The sequence below is a fragment of the Tupaia chinensis genome, unplaced genomic scaffold (genome assembly GCF_000334495.1).
Source record: "Tupaia chinensis unplaced genomic scaffold, TupChi_1.0 Scaffold147773_1, whole genome shotgun sequence".
In the NCBI taxonomy this organism is placed as follows: Eukaryota; Metazoa; Chordata; class Mammalia; order Scandentia; family Tupaiidae; genus Tupaia; species Tupaia belangeri.
In genome coordinates, this window is record NW_006207624.1 from 48,955 (window position 1) to 55,627 (window position 6,673).

Here is a 6,673-nt window from a genome sequence, read left to right on the forward strand (position 1 = left end):
AAAGAGTGGATATCCACTTGCAGAAAGTTGAATCTGAACCCCTACATCTCACCTTTTATAAAAATCACTTCAATGTTGATCAAAGATCTAAACCTAAGACCTCAAACTATAAAGCTGCTGCTGGAAAACACTGGGAGATGTCTGGGATAGGCAAAGACTACTTAAATAAGATCCCTGAAGCACAGTCAATAATCCCCAAAATAGACAAGTGGGATTACATCAGATTAAGAATTTTCTGCATGGCAAAAGACATAGTAATTAATGTGAATTGACAGCCCTCAGAATGGGAAAAAAATTTTGCAAAGTATGCATCAGATAAGGGAGTGATAACCAGAATACACAAAGAACTTAAGCAGCTGTTCTGAAAAAAAAAATGATCAAACCTATTAAAAGATGGGAGAATGCGTTGAAAAAACCACTCTCTAAGAATGACATATGAATAGCAAAACGATATATGAAAAAAAAAATGCTCCATATCCCTCATTGAAAGTTAGATGTAGATCAAAACCACAATGAGATACCACCTAATCCCAGTCAGAAGGAGTAAGCTTAAAAAAAAAAAAAAAAAGAAAAGAAAGAAAGAAAGAAAGAAAGAAAGAAAGAAAGAAAAGAAAGCGATAAGTGCTGGCAGTGGCGTGGCGAAAGGGGAACTCTCTTACACTGCTGGTGGGAATGCAAATTGGTCCAGCCTCTGTGGAGAACAATACAGAGATTCTTTAAAGATATACAAATAGAACTACCATATGATACAGCAATCCCACTTCCTGGTATCTACTCAAAAGACAGAAAGAAGACTCTTTAGTCAGAAAAGTGCTTGCACATTGATGTTTACTGCAGCATTATTCACAATTGCTAAGACATGGAACCAATTTAAATGCCCATGAACAGATGAATGGCTTGAAAATATGTGTCATATAAAATAATTCTCAGCCATAAAAAAACAACAAGACCCTGGCCTTTGACAGAAAGCAGAGGAATATGAAAGATTTACTGCTGAGTAAAGCAAGCCAGGCTATGAAAGAGAGACATTGTATTTCTCCACTTAATATATACCAATTATCCACACTGTATGGCCCAAACTGAATTACTAAAGGGTATAGAAACATAATAAGTGACTGTGAATACCAGATACAGTGTGGGGAGAGGGAGGGTGAAGAAGTAGAGTTTGAGGAAGGGCATTAAAGAGAAAAATGGAGAGGCAAAGCATTTATGGGACAAAGAAATGGGTTATTATCTGTTGAGGGATAACCTTATACTATTGTCAACTGGACCCGTGCAAAATATACACGTTGGAATTTTCACTTTGCAATCTAAGTATCATAATTAAATGTATAGAAGAAATTGAAATAATAATAAACAATAAATAAATAAATAAAAACCACAGTCTTTCACTTGAAATATTTCATTGTATAAAAAGTTCCACAAGTCAATAAGTTTAGAAGAAAATGAGTATTTGTTCAAAAAAAGGAAAAATAAACAAGATTTTAAGGCTTTTAATTTTTTTATTTTGTAATTGTGTAAAAAATGGAAAAAACAACATGAAAAGCAGAATTTTATTTTGAAGACTTTTTTGCTATAATCATTAGATTTCTTTTTCTTTTTTTTATTTTGAGAGGTGTTTGCTATAGGGCATGTGTGCTCACCAGATAGACAGAGAGAGACAGAGAGACAGAAAGTGAGAAATCACCCCCCAGGGTGGATGGCCACTCCAAAATCCCTTCTCCTCCATTCTATTTTCGGGATCATGGGCACACACACACATGTGCCCAGCGTGAATATTAAGCCACCGGGTCCGGGATGTGAACCAAGATTGACTACATGGGAGTCCAGCAACATAGCCATTATGCTAACTGCTGGTCCCCAGCTGTAATAAGTTTTAGAGGCATTGTTAGTTCAGTGTGTGTGTGCAGGGTCTATTTCCCACATCATTCATCAAGTATGTTCTAGTTTTATAATAAATTCCCCCCCTTTTTTCTTTTGGAGAGGCTTTTTTGCTGTAGGGTGCGTGTGCTCGCCAGATAGACAGAGAGACAAAAAGTGAGAAATCACCCCCCAGGAGGGATGGTCATGCCACAATCCCTTCTCTTCCATTCCCCTCTCAGGATCTTGGGCACACATGCACATGCACACACACCTGGCATGAGTTTAAGCCACCGGGTCTGGGACTTAAACCGCGGTCAACTATGTGGGAGTCCAGCGACATAGCCGTTATGACTGGTCCTTATGATGAATTCCCTTTTAATAAAATGTTGGTTATTTTAAATAAATTTCTAAAATTTAATGGAAAAAATAATAATCAGTGCTGGGTATGAAGGGTAGCCCCTGAACTTGGCCCACATCACCTTCAGGGGCTACAGAACAGAGGTCATGGCACCAGGAGAGATCCATATGCTGTTCAGGATGGCCTCAGTTATGATGTGAAGCCTGCCCACTTTCCCCACTCCTTTTCAATATAGTGCTGGAAGTCCTATCCAATGCAATCAGAAAAGAGAATAAAATAAAATGCATTGAATAGGAAAAAAAGAGGCAAAATTATCTCTATTTGCAGAAGACATGCTTGTATACATATAAGACCCAAGGGTATCCACAAAAATCTCACAGAAGTAATTAATGAGTACACTAAAGTAACAGGATACAAAATCAACAAAAAAATCTACAGCATTTTTATAAGTGAACAACAAGCAGATCAAGGTAGAAATGAAAAAAGTAATCCCGTTTACCATAGGCACAACAATTTTAAGTTGCCTATGACTATATCTAACCAAAGAAGTCAATGACATCTACAACAAAAATGATAAAAACCTAAAAAAAGAAACCAAAAATGACACAAAACAGTGGAAAGACATCCCATGTTACTGGATTGAAAGAATTAATAAAATAAAAAAATGGCAATTCTACCTAAAATTAATCTGCATATTTAACACAATCTCAGTCAAATTACCAGAGACATTCTTCTCAAATATAGAAAAAACAATCATAGAATTTGTCTGTAATCATAAAAGGCACTGTATTGCCAAAACAACCCTGTACAAGAAGACTGGAGTAGAAGGCATTTCACTCCCTGACCCCAAAATATATTTCAAAGTTGTGATAATAAGAACACCATGATATTGGCACAAAAACAGACATGTGGACCAATGGAAAAGAATACAGATCTCAGGAATAAACGCCGATCCATACAGGCAACTGATTTTTGACAAAGGATTCCAGTCAATCCAGTGGAAAAATGAAAACCTTTTTAGCAAATGGTGCTGAGAAACTGAATATCCACCTGCAGAAAGATAAAACTGTACCCCTAACTCTCACCATTAGCAAAAGTCAACAAAAAGTGGATCAAAGATCTAGACCTAAGACCTCAAACTATAAACCTACTGGTGGATGACACTGAGGAAACCCTGGGAGACATTGTGGTAGACAAAGACTTCTTAAATAAGACCCCCAAAGCACAGGGGGTCTTATTTAATAATTACAAAATTATTTAATAATTTATTTAATAATTTATTTAATAATAATTTATTTAAATTTATTTAAAAATAACAAAAATAGATACATGGGATTACATCAGATTTAAAAGTTTCTGTACAGCAAAAGACACAGTAATTAATGTGAATTGACAACTCTCAGAATGGGAGAATATTTTCGTAAATTATGCACTAGTTAAGGGACCGATAACTAGAATAAACAGGGAACTCAAGTGGCTTACTAGAAAAACAAATGATCAACCCAATCAAAAGATCAGAAAATGAGCTGAACAAACAACTCTCTAAGGAAGACATATGAACAGCCAAAAAGCATATGAAAGCCATTTCCATCTGCAGCCCTCTGGCCAGTCAGGGAAACTGAGGCAGGGCCTTTCACTGGCCCCTGCCCAAGCTCCAGCTCCATCACCAGCCCAGCTCTCCCAACCTCAGTGCTCCCATCCTGCCAGAAAAAGAAGCCCCCAGCTCTCTAGCATAGCTCCATCTCCAGGCCCCTGGCCAGTCAAAGATATTGAGGCAAGGCCTTCCACTGGCCACAGCCCCAGCTCCAGCTCCATCCCTAGCCCTACTCTCCCAACCTCAGAGCCCCAAAACAAAGGTAGGCAGAATTTTCTCTCTTTTTTTTTTTTTTGTTTTGTTAATTTCCTACTTCTCTTCAGCCCTTAGGGCAGTCCTCAGCTCTCCAGCAGAGCCCAGTTTCATCTGCAGCCCCCTGGCAACTTTTTCTTTTTTTCTCTTTTATACTATTTTTTTCTTCCTTCTTTTATTGTCATCTTCTCATCATCCACAGTCTCAGAGGGATAGACAGGTCTACAATCATAGTTTTCAAGTACCTTTGTATTGTGAGGCTCCCTGAGATTCTTCCTTTTAGTGATTCACATGCACAAAAGGAGAAACTGCTCTTCATATACCTAAATAGAAGATTCCTTCTGTGAAACTACATTGCTAAACACAGCAGAAGAGAAACATCAGGACACATCAATCCACAACAAAAGGCAAGCAAACTTGTTCCCAGTGGTAGAAACATTTGCCAAAAAGGTATCAAAAATGAATACATCACCCAATGGCTAGAAGTAGAAGAAAAGACTGAGGTTGGTAGAAACCAGAAAATATGTCTCAATCAAAAGAACACAATAACTCCCCTCCATCTCTTAAAAAACAGAAGATACTGAAATGTCAGACAAAGAATTCAGAACATTCATAGTGACTAAACTCTATGAGTTGGAACAGAAATGAGGCAATTTTCTCCAGGAGATGAGGAAGTCTTTCCAAAATTTGAAAGAAGAAATGGGCACTCTAAGGAAAAATCAGATGAAAGTATTGGAGATGAAGCCTGTAATAGAGGAAATCAAAAATTCTTTCAAAAGTATTAAAAGCTGATTAGATCATGCTGAAGATTGAATCTCTGATGTAGAAGATAAAACCTCTGACCTAGAAAAACCACCAAAAAGATACAGAAAACAACAAAAAAATAAGGATAATAGATGAGAAATATTACATTCAATTAAACCTCCAAATATCTGAATAATTGGTATCCCAGAGGGTGAAGAAACTAATAAGGGCTTGGAAAATCTACTCTATGAAATCCTAGAAGAAAACTTTCCAACTCTAGAGAAGCACTCAAATATCCAGACCCAAAAAATACAAAGAATCCCAAATTGCATAAATCTGATAAGATTTTCCCCAAGGAACATCTTAGCCAGACTGGTAAAAATCACACATAAAGACTAGATACTAAGATTGTCAAGAGAAAAATGACAAGTGACTTATGAAGGTCACCCCATCAGGCTAACACCGAAACTTTCAATGAAAATTATGCAATCAAGAAAAGAATGGAAAGGCATGTTGAAAGTGTTGAGAGAGAAACAATTTCCACCAAGATTATTATATCCAGCAATGTTATCCTTCATATGGGAAAAAAAAGATGAAATCTTCTCAAACAAAACCTGAAAGAATGTGCCAACACTATACCAGCTCTTCAAGAAACTCTGAAGAGAGTCCTCTTCCAGGGAAACTAAAGAATGAACAGTCAGGGACCAGCAGTTAGTGTAATGGCTATGTCGCTGGATTCCCACGTAGTCGACCACAGTTTGAGTCCCAGACCCAGTGACTTAAAACTCACCCTGGGCACATGTGCGTGTGTGCCCAAGATCCCGAGAGAATGGAGGAGAAGGGATTGTGGTGTGGTCATCCCCCTTGGGGGTGATTTCTTGCTTTCTGGCTCTCTGTATGTCTGGTGTGCGCACGTGCCCTGTAGCAAAAACCTAAAAAAAAAAAAAAAGAATGAACAGTCAGAAAAGGGAGTAAAAGACAACCAAGACAATGGCCAACTTAAAGGTAGGGACAAATCTGGAGCTATAGATAGTAAAATTGAATGTTAATGGATTAAATTTTCCAATAAAGATACACAGCCTGGCTGAATGGATAAAAGAGGAAAATAAAAACCCAGGCCTAAGGGACATGGAGGCAGGGCTCCCCAGCCACAGCTCCAGCTCCTGCTCCCCCAACCCAAGAGGCCCTCTCTCTGTTAGCAAGGTAAGCTTTTTTCCTTCTCTTCTTTCTTTGGTTAATTTCTCACTTCTCTTTACCCCACAGGACTGCCCCCAGATCTCCAGTAAGCCTGCATCCATCTCAGGTCTCTTGGAGAAATCGTGTGCTGCACGTGCAGTGCACGACTTTTTCTTTATTTTTTTTCATACTCTTTTCTCTTCCATCTTATATTATCATCTCCTGCTTATTCTCCATGCCCTATAAGGGGCTAGACAGGTCTAGAATCATAGCTTTCAAATACCTTTGTATTGTGAGATTCCCAGAGATACTCCCTTTTACTTAACCACCTGGGTAAAAGAGAGACTGCTCTTCAGAGTCCAGAATAGAAGACTCTTCCTGTGCAGACCACATTGCAAAACACGGCAGTAAAAAGACTTCAGCACATATCAGTCGACAGCAAAAGGGAAGTACACTTGTTTCTAGTCAAAGAGACATTCTCCGAAAAGGTATCCAAAAGTGGATACATCTCTCCATGGCTAGAAGTAGAAGAGTCTCAGATCTAAATAAAGCAGGAAATGTGTGTTCATCAAATGAACAAAATAACTCACCTCCATCTCTTGAAAAAAAAAAAAAGAAAGAAAGAAAAGAAAAACAGAAGATGTTACCAAAATGTCAGAGAAAGAATTTAGAACATTCATGGTGAT

The 6,673-nt window shown here is 38.0% G+C and overlaps 1 pseudogene; it reads left to right on the forward strand.

Moving 5' to 3' along the window:
* Nucleotides 1–6,673, forward strand: part of LOC102484503 (nuclease-sensitive element-binding protein 1-like) — a 14,500-nt pseudogene that overhangs the window by 3,192 nt on the left and 4,635 nt on the right.